The sequence below is a fragment of the Canis lupus genome, chromosome 19 (genome assembly GCF_048164855.1).
Source record: "Canis lupus baileyi chromosome 19, mCanLup2.hap1, whole genome shotgun sequence".
Taxonomy (NCBI): Eukaryota; Metazoa; Chordata; class Mammalia; order Carnivora; family Canidae; genus Canis; species Canis lupus.
The window spans coordinates 25903141-25914838 of NC_132856.1; the positions used below are offsets into that span (position 1 = coordinate 25903141).

The 11698-nt window shown below is 39.0% G+C and overlaps 1 long non-coding RNA gene across 2 annotated transcripts; it reads left to right on the top strand.

Moving 5' to 3' along the window:
- Window positions 1-11485, top strand: LOC140611298 (uncharacterized). Of its 2 annotated transcripts, none has more exons than XR_012012578.1 (3): window positions 1-262; window positions 2826-2910; window positions 9803-11485. It is a non-coding gene; the product is annotated as an uncharacterized lncRNA (long non-coding RNA). The 2 variants fall into 2 exon arrangements; XR_012012577.1 differs by lacking the exon at window positions 9803-11485 and adding an exon at window positions 3602-4380.
- The last annotated feature ends 213 nt before the right edge of the window (window positions 11486-11698 follow it).

An 11698-nucleotide genomic window follows, 5' to 3' on the forward strand; every position in this document is an offset into this window, starting at 1 on the left:
AGTGAGTCTGTTCTATCTTTCTTTGTAAGCTAGATCCCATCTATTGTGTTTTGCAATGTCCCGTACAAAGATACAAGGACTTTATGGTCAGTCATTGTACCGCACAGCTGGGTTTAGTCATCTGAAGTGTGTAACATTAGTCCCAAGGCTTGTGCTGACTTTAAGATTTGTGAAACAGACTTTGGGACTTGAATGAAGTCACAAAACAAGGCAAATGTGGAAGACAAAGATAGCTCATAAACTAGCACTTTATTTATTTAAGGTAAGTTATTTTTCTAATTGTCTTTCTTACCAGTATTATTTCTCTGTCTCTCTGCCTTGCTTTGAATCTTAGATTTTTCCAGAATAGAAGATGTTGTATACTTTTCAGTGTTTGAGACACAAACTCGATTTGTCTTTGCTCTACAGGCCCTCAAATAATTTTGACCCTAACACAATGCAAAATGTTACAAGTAATACATGTCAAGCACATATCACGATGACTGTCATAGAGGAAGGGCTCAATTATTATTTGCAATTAACACTGCTATTTTGGGAGTCCTCTCTATCAGACTCCAAACCTCAGAAGTCATTGCTACCCCACCCTCCTGAATTAACTCATGTGGCAGGGGCAGAGAAAGTTTATCTGGCAAAGAAAATAGTGCAGCACAAATTTGGGAAACTGGAAGTCATTTGGGGGCAAGTCTAATTTGTTAAGTTTGCTTGAAATATAGAATGAACTGGTGGGCTAATTGTAGCTAGGACTGATAAAATAAAAACTAGCATTTGGCTGTATTTTGTAATCCTTTAACATCTGAGTTGCTTGACATATGAACAAAAGATTTATTCTCTGAGAGCAATGCGAAAAGTGCTTTAATATAATAAGCTTAATATAAGGTCCTTTAATATAATAAGCTTGCCTAGAAGTTAAAAAGCAACAGAAAATGGAATTGTATCTGGTATTTGAATCTATGTCACCTCTTGATCTTCTTTCAGACTCATATTTACCCAATAACTTAGTTTGCCCCTCATTAATAACTACTCAAGTTAATTAAATATGAATTTAGGTAAAACATAACTAAATGCATCTGGAGGGAGTTTGATGTCTAACATATTCCACAGTTAAACTTAAGTTATTTTTAGATTCTCTGCTGTTTTGGATCATTTACCCCTCTGCTCTCAGTTAATTAAAAAAAAATCTAGATTTGATACTAAAATTCTGAAGTTGTTCATCCCCCAAAGTATACAAGCAGCATGAATAATTCCAATGCATATGTCAATCTCTATGCAGTATTCTATGATGCAGGCATTCAATATGAACTGGGTTGGGATTCTGTTTTCCCTGGCTCAAGGCAAACATGTTCTTGATAATGTAGATATGTATAGTTAAATATGAGTTGTCAAGTATGTGAATGAAATGTATTTCTCTTTGTAAAACAAGTTGTAAATAGGATTCAAAATCCCTCAAGGTTTTCTTCCAAAGTCCTAGTCTATTTAAAAACAATGGTAATGATAACCTACTTCTAGAGTCAAATACATACTAATGTTTATTTATTTATTTTTATTTTTTAAAAAGAATTTATTTGAGAGGGGGAGAGAGTTAGAGCTCGAGAGAGACACAAGAGCATAAGAGCAGGGAGTGGGGAGAAGCAGGCTCCCCACAGAGCAGGGAGCCCCACATAGGGCTGGATCCCAGGACCCTGAGATCATAACCTGAGCTGAAGGCAGATACCTGACAGACTGAGCCCCCCAGGTACCCCACATTCTAATATTTATTAATAAAATATTAACATATTTAAGTATTTAAACTTTATTAAAATACAGTTAACAGTCTTGTTCCTTTTAAATGTAGCACTTAATGAATCTAAATGATCAAGTTTTTGAAAGAACGACACATGAGTGATTCACAGGTCAAGCCCTCAGAACATAGTCACCCTACTATTAACTGAGTGTCCCTTTTTGCTATGCCATCTGTATTATTTCCCCCTATAGCCAACCTGCTCACTGCCTGGCACTGTCTGAAAGAAAGCAAAGTTGCTTATGTAAGAAAAGAAACTCTGACCAGTTGTGGGTTTGATTTTATTACCCGAAAGCTAAGTGGATTCACATAAATCACAGTGGCTCAGATCTCCAGATAAGAAGAGAGTACACATCACCATATGGAGCCTTGAAAAGCTCTGGATTCTATGTGAAACACATTTTGGTAACATTATAAACAAACCCATGTGGCACTAGGGCAGTGCAAATAACTGCTTAGTCTGCAAAGGCTCGTCCATCTCTTAGGAAAAGAATATGATAGAACAACTGCACAGTGAGTAACAGCAACCTTCTGATAGTCCTAGGAAGCTGCTTAGCCCAGCAGACTCAGCCCCCACAAAGCAGAGAGCTTTATGTTCACATTAGCTGGGGCCTCTGTGGGCGTGTGTCCTTGGCTCAGGGTCAAATGATTGCATAACGCTTCTCATAAGTGAGCCTGCAGAACAAGAAACCAGAAGGGCAAGAATGCTTAAAAGTGCAGCTGGCAAACCCAGGAGACACTCTCCAGAGGTGCCTTGGCCCCTGGGTTTGAGAGCTCCTTTCTGAAGAGAATTCACACATCCCAGCAGATGAGCCAGGGGGGTCCATGGTAGCAGATGCACTTGTGAAGTGAGTTGTGGTTGCCCTGGTTTCCCCATTGTTAGTACATACTGGTTGAAATGATTTGTTGACGGAATAGTGACCAAAACAATTATTTTGTTGTCCTTGTCGTGATGGGCATAAATGGTGTTGACCAGAATTGAGAGATTGTTTGGGTTGTCAAGGCCATTCCTCCTGACCTGAGGTCTTTGTCACACTTCATCTTCTAGAACAAGACAGAATGAAGTTTACAGACACTGTCTTCTGGTCCTCCAAACCCCTGCTTCCTCCACATCATATACACACCAGATTCAGGTAGCCTCTTCCTCACTACCCCTATTAGAATTAAATTCTTTTGAATAGTTCCCCTCATTGCTACAGGATTTAAAAAGCCTTTCGTTCTAACTTATTTTCATTTATTTGTTAATTGATCCCTTCTTTTATTCATCCATTATCTCTTCCTGTGTCCTGTTATGGCCACTGTACCAGATGCTTGAAGAACAGAATACAGTAGTCCCTGCCCTCACAGATGCCCAATCTAGCAGGGGAAAGTGAAAAGTTCAACATTATTACCCATGCTCATATATTAAAACACATTATGTCATTTAATAAGACTATTGAAAAATATTGCAAATTGTAATGAGGAAGCATTAGGGTGAAGAAGTATATCAAGAATCTGGAGAAAGATCTAGACGTGGAAACTTACAGGGAGATTCTAAGAATTGATGGGTTCTCTGGCGAAGAAAAAACTCAAGTAGAAAAGTATGGCTGTGCCTGTGTATTCATCTCATTTCATAAAATAATCTATTCTCTCAAGTGGCACAGAGTACTCATGGTAGTTTCCTCTGAGGAGTATTTATCGATTTCTCCAAGTTGTAAGTGACAGTGGGTAAAACAAGAGAGAGGTTAACATGGTTGGTGGTGAGTCATCTGGGGGTTGCTGCTGTAGGTCCGTGATATCGTCAGGATCCTGGCATATTTTCTTTCTTCTCCCCTTCCATTTTAGGATGTGCATCCATTCTCAAGGAAATGGATATAAAATGATTCCTGGAGATCTAGCCATTACATCTAATTTCCAGTGTAAAATAGGAAGAAATGGGGGAAAAGGCATAATTTTAAAACATGCTTTCTAGAAACCCTACCAATAACTTCTGGTTCTGTCTCTCTGGCCAGAGCTCCAATGTGGCCAGCACTATTTCTGTTTTCCCAATAAAATCTGTTAGAAAAATTTTAATTGAAAAATGGGTACTGGATAAGCTAGCAGGCCCCATCACTCCCTAACTGGGACACCCAGAACATGTTGAAACCTCTTAGGTATGGAGAACATGCATGGGAATGGAAGTTGGAAGTTGTCAGCCAAGGAGCCTGAGGACTCTCCCCACAGAGATTCATGGATTCAGCTTTTCTCTGACATACATAGAAAGAAAAGTGTGACTACCTTCCAGAAGTTACTGCTAAGAAGCTTTATTACATTTTTCTCCTCAAATAGTTGGAGCTTCAAAAAACTTGCAGTGCATTTTATGTGCATGTGTATAATGTACATGGATATTTGTATTAACAGATTTCTAATATCTACTTCACCCAAACACTGAAGCCCACATAAACAGCCCATCTAAACTCCTTTCATAGAGATTTATGAATATTTAAAAAATACCTACCCAAGAGCAAATTTATTGATTGAATGGTGATATTTATTTAATATATTTGAGAAATTTAAATTTTTAAAAATGGTTTATTTTTGTAAGAACTTGTTTCAGCTATTAAAGATGGTATCCCACCCACCCTCTGCCAATAAAAAACTCTTGACTTCTTATTAAGACAAATACTGGCAGTGGAGAAAGCTTACATATGAAAATATATAGTTCTTTAAATATAATCCTATCTCATCTCAAAAACAGAACATGGAAGCCTGTTTAAATGATGTAGTTGGGGCACCTGGGTGGCTCAGTGGTTGAGTGTCCACCTTTGGCTCAGGTTGTGATCCCAGAGTCCTGGGATGGAGTCCCACACTGGGTTTCCCATGGGGAGCCTGCTTCTCCCTCTGCCTATGTATCTGCCTCTCTCTATGCCTCTCATGAATGAATAAATACAATCTTAAAAAAAAAGATATAATTGACTTTAATGAAATTTGTACAAAATTAAAATATAACAAAATAAATCAAACATTGGCATTAACAACAGGACATCAGTCAGGATCCCAATAGGAAACAGCATATTCAGAGCAGGCAATTTCAAGGAGAGTTCATGTCCAAAAGAACTATTTACAGAAGCGGGAGTAGGATGCAGGGAGTCATGGAGATAGTGCAAGGATCAGGGCTGAATAATAGAGGGAGAACTAATATCTCTCCTTGGTCTAAAAGGGACAAAGTAGAGCGATATTAGCAGAATCTGGAGACAGAGAGTCATATAGGAAAAGTTGTCTTGAGGAGCAGTGATCTTAGCAGTGATCTTAGGTCAAGGGACACACCTTGCTTTAGACATACATCTAATGATCTCATAGGGAAATCAAAGAATAAATACCCTGATCTCCTGCTGAGGTTTCCATTGGCCAAACCAACCAGCAGACAGAGACCTGTACAAGAAGCCCTCTCTCTATGGTCTATTAAAGAAGGATGAGGAAGTTGAGGCCTGGAGGGGTAAATAGAAGATATCCCACACAACAAGCTAGGGATGTGTCCATCTATAATGTGTGATATTTATTTATTTGTTTGTTTGTTTATTTATTTATTTATTTTTACCTTTAGAGATACTAAAAGTTCTTCATGAGAAAATATGTAATGCCAGGCTGTATTTGTCAACTTGCCAGATCTCCTAGTGTCACCAAGGATACTTCAAAGCTACTCTGCTACCTTTCCAGAAACCACCTACAAAAGCTAATTGATAGTGCACCCTTGCTAACACATGGAGATTTGACATTATTAGTCTAATTAAAAGGATTTTAACAGTCTAACCTCCCCCCCTCTGCTGATTCCTACATACTCCAGTCAAAGTAAATTAAACCCATTAATCAAACCAGTAGAAATGATGTAAGGTGCAGGATACAGGCAGAACAGAGAAGAGACTAACAGCCTTCATTATGCTTAATTTTCTTCCTTAGCAAAGGATAATAAATTCAAATTGTAACATCACAATAAAATATTTAATTATTCAAGAGCAGGGCAAGACACATTATAATTAGCTCCCTATTATGTGTCTTCGTTTAGGTGGTAATAGATGCGATTGAGTAGCCCAGTCAATCTTAAGCTAAAGATTTAAAGTAAGATCTCACCTGACTGTCACCTGGGAAGGTATCCCCACTATGAGAAGCTTGCCTCGGGATATGGACAGATGGTGACTTGAGAGTTGGTGTTCATTCATTTATTTTCAATTCAACAGATATCACTTGAGTGCCTGCCATGTATTAGAGCTCTGGGCCTTATGGTTCCAACAGTGAATAAACTAAGGGCCTCATCTCAAAGGACTTGCTTGGGGATTGGAATAAAAACCATGCTCCTTATCTTAGCCTTGAAGAACTCAGACTTCTCAGACTTCATCCCTTGGCATCTTCTTCCTTGTTCACTGTGTTCCTGCCACCAGGGCTTTTGCTCCTTCTCTAAAGTTAGCAACCTAGTTCCTACTTCATGTACTCTTCCACTTGTCTAGAATACTGTCCCTTCAGATCTCCATATGACTGGTACCTTCTCATCCTGTTACTCCACTAGCAGAGCCCTGTCTTGGTCACCTTTACCTAAAGAAGCTCCCTAAAACCCAGTTACGCTACTTTCTAAATTTTCTTCATAATACTTATCATCACCCAAAATTAGCTTCCTTATTTACTATTGTTTACCTCTTCACTTATCCTCAATGCAGTATAAACCTCAGAAAGGACCTTGTCTCTCCTTATCACTGTGTTCCCAAAGTGTATGTAGCCTGGAACATAGTAGATTCTCAATAAATATTTGTGACTAGGTATTATCATCATTTTAAAGATGGTGACAATAGAATTTGCCATCGTATATGTTTTTTAAAATATTTCATTTATTCATGAGAGACACAGAAAGAGAGAGGCAGAGACATAGGGAAAGGGAGGAGAAGCAGGCTCCATGCAAGAAGCCTGATGTGGGACTCTATCCCAGGACCATGGCATCATGCCCTGAGCTGAAAGGGCTCAACCACTTAGCCACCCAGGAGTCCCCCATATGTTTTTTGAAACCTAACTACATCCCTATCAAGAAGTGATAAATAATTCCCCACCCCTTCAGTATAGGTAAGTGGACTTTTATTGGCTTATAACCAATAGGATATGGTGGAATGGTGGAAGTGACACTGTATAACTTCAGAGGCTACGTCACAAAATGTGATACATCTTGCCTTTGCAGTCCAAATTAACCCATATGGACAGGCCCAAAACTATCTAGAGAGAGAAAGAGATGCCCATCCATCCCCTGGCTGCTCTATCCCTACACCCTCCCACATCCAGCCCATCTAATTGAAACCACATGAGAGACCCTTGGCCAAAAGCACCTGGGAGAGTCTTTTCAAAATTTCTGACCCATAGAGATTAAAGGAAAGAATAAAATGATTATTGTTTCAAACTACCAAGTTTTGGAATGGTATTATACCAAAGTAGATAATCAGGATAGTGAATGACTGGCTGGATGAATGAATGAATGAATGAACTAACAAGTTATTACTTCCAGTTTGAATCAGAATGGAGAAAAGATGTTATCAGGAGGGAAGAAAGTGTTTCAGAGATCTATGTGTCTGTAGAAATAAAATATTTCAGAAGAATTCCAATATCAAGTGTCTCCAATATAATAGATTCAATTATACTGTTGATCAAATAAGGGATCCCTGAGTGGCTCAGCGGTTTAGCGCCTGCCTTTGGCCCAGGGCGCTATCCTGGAGACCCGGGATCGAATCCCACGTCGGGCTCCCGGTGCATGGAGCCTGCTTCTCCCTCTGCCTGTGTCTCTGACTCTCTCTCTCTCTCTCTCTCATGAATAAATAAATAAAATATTTAAAAAAAAAGAAAAAGAAAACAAATAATATCCCTTCCAGAGTAGTATAAGACATTTTTTTTACCTTTACATAGAAACTATATGAGACAAACTTTGTTCCCTATCACAAATTAACATTTTTTTCATGAAAGATATTGCTAATTAATTATGGCATTCTTTCTTACTAACTGTGACTTCACAGTCCTTTCCAGACAGCCATTAACAATTGATATGAATTGGCACTCAAAATTTTTGCCATACCAACCTTAAGGAGATGCCAACATCCCAAAGGAGCATTGCAGGTTGTATTTACTCTTTATCTCCTACCACCTCTTTCCTGAGATTTCTTTTCTTTTTTTTTTTAATTTTTATTTATTTATGATAGTCACAGAGAGAGAGAGAGAGAGAGAGAGGCAGAGACACAGGTAGAGGGAGAAGCAGGCTCCATGCACCGGGAGCCCGACGTGGGATTTGATCCCGGGTCTCCAGGATCGCGCCCTGGGCCAAAGGCAGGCACTAAACCACTGCGCCACCCAGGGATCACTTTCCTGAGATTTCTGTAGTGACACCAGAACAAGGAACAGCATGAGAATTTTGCAAGTTGAAAACATTGGGGCTAGTCTGTCAACACTTCTAAAATTCTATGGGAACATCTGTTTTCATTCCTGATGAGGGAGGCAGCATTTGTTTAAAGGCTGTTAGAACTTCTCACTGGTTGATATGCAGACACAGAGATCTCTGTTGAAAAGAATTTACCCAGAATGGTTAGGATTATTAAGATGGTGCTAGCAAAAAAAAAAAAAAAAAGATGGTGCTAGCATTTGCAAAGCTTTTGTCAGTTTGTTTGTACCGGGAAGCAGTGGGTCATAAGTTCTGCAAGGATTTCTTGCACTCATAATTGCTTCATGTCTTCATATCTCTTTCTCTTTTATCTGCATACATATGTCTATTTTCATCCATAAAAATTGACATAGTGTCATTGTACACGTCAACTTGGATCTTAGGAAATCTAAATTCTTTCAGCCAAAGGCATTTACTTATCTCAAATACTGATTTCATCAAGCAATCCTTCCTAGTTTCTATACAGTTAATGGTCACTCTTTCAGAACTGTAGTATCAGCTGGCATCTCTTAGAGACTTCCACTATTCCATGTAATATAATTATTTTTGCAATTCCTTGCACTCACCCAATTATACTGAAACCCCTTGAAGGCAGAAACCATTTCTGTCTCATCTTTGCATTCCCTGCAGAATCTGGTAAAACAAAACAAAACAAAACAAAAACAAAACAAAAAGGGATCCCTGGGTGGCTCAGTGGTTTGGTGTCTGCCTTTGGCCTGGGGTGTGATCCTGTAGTCCTGGGATCGAGTCCCACATCAGGCTTCCGGTGTGGAGCCTGCTTCTCCCTCTGCCTGTGTCTCTGCCTCTCTCTCTCTCTCTCTCTCTTTCTGTGTGTCTTTCATGAATAAATAAATAAAATCTTAAAAAAAACAAAACAAAACACTCTCCTTAAAGGCAATTGAGGGAATCCAAAATATCAGCATTGTTTTGCAACTCAAATTTCTTCCAGTTCACATCCAAATCTCCCTTTGACAGAAGTACATTTGTAATCTTGAACAAGGAAGCATATTAGGGAACCATTCTGATTAATGAACTATAGTTCTTAACTGGAGACATAACTGAGTCTCCCACTCCCCCACAGGTGTTTTTTGGAAATGCAAGGGAGGCGTATTTTGTCAAAAAGTTTGAAGATGCAATAATGGATATATAGTATCTAGGCACCAAGGATGTTAAACATACTGCAATGTGAGGAACAGCCTTATGTAACAAGAAATTGTCCTGCTAACATGTCAACAATGTCCCCAGTGAGAACACTACTGGACTATTTACCCAACTGTATTATAATAATCATTGTTATTTTCACTTATTTTGTACTGGACGCTATCTGAAAGGTTTACCTATGTGTTGTGGCTGCTTCCAGTTTAGTGTGCATGAGAATCACCTGGAGGACGGATTACAGCACTAATTGCTGGGCCTCACCCTAGAGTTTCTGATACAGTGGGGCTGAAGTGAGACTGCAAAATTACATTTTTACAACTTCCCAGGTAATACTCATGCTGCTAGTCCAGAAATCACACTTTGAGAATCCCAAATCTACACTGATATAACCTCATAATTTTCCTCTCAGTCACACTATTCTTACATCCTACATTATCCTTATTTTTCAGGTGAGAAAGCCCAAATTTAAGAGGTTCAATCTACCACTTGTCCAGAACTACACAATTATGAGCCAACAAATTCATTTGTTTGGGCAGCATGCAAGGAAATGAAAATGAAGGCTCTGGAGCCAGGCCACTTGGGTTTACTATTTCTTATTTGTATGATCTTGAGAAAATTATTTAAACTCTGAGCTTCAGTGTCCTTGATTTGAAACAGGGGTAATAATGGTTCTTTCAGATGTATCATAAAGATAAAATGAGATAATGAGTGAAAAGCTTAAAATACTCTATTTTGGAAGAATGAACCCTCAAGGAGGTTATATTCCAGTGGAAAAGCCAAATAATAAACTTGTAAAAATACAAATAAGTAATTCTAAACACTAGAAATCCTATAAAGAAATAGAATAAGGAAATGGGTTGGAAGAGTAGAGATGGTGAGGTCTAAAAGGATTCTTTCAAAGGGATGGCATTTGAGCTATGAATGACCAATGGAGCCAGTCACACTGAACTGGAGAATGAGTGCTCCAGGCAGAGGCAAGAGTAGGTGCAAAGGCACAGGGACGAGAATCTGTTTTTCTTATCCTAGAAACTGAAGGAAAGCCAGCAATGGAGTGGAGTGAGGGCAAAGAATTGGAGGTAGGGAATGGAAGCAGGGCAGGTAGTAGAGTGGGAGGGGATGGCATTAGAGAGGTCAGTAGCAGTTGATTACCACCAATCTTGTAAGGTATGATGAGAAGCATACATTTTATTTCAGAGGTAGTGGAAAGCCATTGAAGCATTTCAAGCAGGGGAGTGATTGATTGGATTTATTTTTTAACAGATCAGTCTAGCTGCTATATCCAGAATGGATTGTGGCAAGCAAGAGTGGAAGCATGGAGCCCAGTGATGGAGCCACAGTGTAGATCATGTGGCTTGAACTAGGGAGGTGACCAGAGAGATGAAGAGTAGTGGGTGGGTTCAGAGTATCTGGGGCTTAATGACAGATAATATATATGGAGGAAAGGGCAGTGTGTTAGCATCAGGGTGGATGGCAGTGCAATCTGCCTCAGTAGAGTAGAAGCATGCTTGGAGTTTTAAAAGTTCTGTTTTTAAAAAACAATTTATTTAAAATAAAAAGTTCTGTTTTGTTATGTAGGATGGGTTACAACAGGCAACAAGGAAATTTTGGGGATTATGTACAGATTCATTATCTTAATTGTGATATTGGTTTCACATGTGTATACGTAGGCTGAAATTCAATACCTTACATGCTTTATATATGTGCTGAGTCCATTATATGTCAATAAATCTGCATTTTAAAAAGCTGTGAAAGAGAATCATGATATGCCAGCCCAAAATATGCTGCTTTGGCATAAGAATCATTTTATATAGAAGGTATTTGTATTCCTGTTATTTCTTATCTGCCTAAAAGCAGAGCCTCCCAAAAGTACTCTGTTATCATAAATCCCCTCCAGGGAGCTACTCCAATCTTCTCTTCTGGTAGAGTAGTCGGCACCACACCCAGACAGACATCACAGACTTGTCACTATTCTGTCTCCCATCTATTCTCACGAGGGCCATTTATCTTTCCAAAAAAGTCATTTTGTTTCCAAGGGCCCTATCTCCCCTTCCTTCTTAGAAATCATTTGTTCTCCTCCAAGTGTCCCTCTGCTCTTCCCTTTCCCCTATTAAGAGGGTATGTAAGCTCTCAAATCTCACCACTCCTTTGGATAGTCACTTCTGTGATATCCCTATGAATGTAAAATTAAAATTAATAAATGTGTATGTCTTTTCTCCTGTTCATCTGTTGTTGGTTTAATTCCCAAGTCCCCCAGGGTAAGAGGGTAGAGGACAAATTTTTCCTCCCTTACAGCAATAATGAACAACAGTCAAGAAGGCAAGATGATTATTCACCAAGTAGAGGTA